We start from the raw sequence: 1,776 nt of genomic DNA, 5'->3' as shown, positions 1-1,776 counted from the left end.
ACACACACACACTACACACACACACACACACACACACACACACACACACACACACACACACACACACACACACACACACACACACACACACACACACACACACACACACACACACACACACACACACACAGACACACGCTGCAATAGTGTCTCAGACGGCGGTAAATATGCATAATGTAGACGCGCGCATTGCAAAGCGACGGCATCCAGCGAGTGAAGTCAAAATTACGGCACGTTCAACAGTGTCCACACAAATTCGGCGTTATGTTATCAGTTTCGTCTGCAATTGTGTGCATGTAATTACAAGTTGTAGATGTTATTACTCGGGCGGATGTATGCAAACACTTGACGACGTGTCGTGACGCGACGTATACAATTTGCTCGAAGTAAATAGACGGGCAAGTATACTGCAGTTAGAGATTCCTCGCACTACACATTCCTCGCATGCATGCTGCAATCATAGTTTGCGGAGGAAGCGACTGTCATAATATGACAGCACGACAAAATGAGCAGCGACAATACAAACACACTCGGCTGATACTCCCTTACAGTCGTAAGAGGCGAAAGGTTCCATATTTTAACATTTACTTTTATTCATAACATTTACTTTTGTTACACCGTATATAGTACACCAAACTATAGTACTATATAATATTCCTTATCTACTGGAGTAGCTGACTGGAAGACTGAATTGTTATTTCGCCCGCCATCACTTCTATCTATTTAGTTTCATTTGTTTTAAATTTATGGCTGTACCTCTTCCAAATCCTGTAATCCTACTTACCCCAAAATGTCATTCATACGTGTAAATAAACTAATTTGAATTGAATTGAATTGAATTCAGTTATAAACAACTCCTATGCGGCTTCTTAGTTAATTATAAATTGAGCAATTCCTGTTAAAACACTGCTTACATCGGATGAGCAGTCTCACGAAATCGTTTCCTCCTTTCTACCACGTACTGCTGCGAATCGCAGTCGAGTCTGCGTTAATGTTTTTCGATGGGTTTCCGAACAATTTATAGGTTTTTCAAACGTGCAATTCGTGCAGACGACGTGCCAGTTTCCGACAGGAACGCCATCTGAGAGCTCCCCTGACTCATATCGCAACACCTGGCAAATTAAAACGCTTAGATGGGAATTAAACCACGTGGCGGCCGTTACATACGCCGCTAACGACATGAAAAATAAACGATTCAATAAAACCCGCGAGAATTTTAGACATCGGCGGTCTGGTAGACCTTACAGTCTAGGGATGGGGCAGGGGGCGTACGAACGCATGTAGACACTGTCTGTATAGCTTGGTGGTAAAATCCCAGATTAAAGAGAAATCGAATGCAGCCGTACGGTACACGCGGCAGGCTTACACGCGACACACATACACGCGACACACATACACGCGGCACATATACACGCGGCACATATACACGCCGCACATATACACGCGACACACATACAAGCTGCACATATACACGTGACACACATACACGCGGCACATATACACGCAGCACACATACACGCGACACACATACACGCGGCACATTTACACGCGACACACATACACGCGGCACATATACACGCAGCACACATACACGCGATACACATACACGCGGCACATAATACACGCGACACACATACACGCGACACACATACACGCGACACACATACACGCGACACACATACACGCGATACACATACACGCGACACACATACACGCGGTACACATACACGCGCTACACATACACGCATACACGCATACACGCAGCACACATACACG

This window comes from Priapulus caudatus, unplaced genomic scaffold (assembly GCF_000485595.1).
Source record: "Priapulus caudatus unplaced genomic scaffold, Priapulus_caudatus-5.0.1 Scaffold72, whole genome shotgun sequence".
In the NCBI taxonomy this organism is placed as follows: domain Eukaryota; kingdom Metazoa; phylum Priapulida; class Priapulimorpha; order Priapulimorphida; family Priapulidae; genus Priapulus; species Priapulus caudatus.
Note: the sequence above shows the minus strand (reverse complement) of the source record.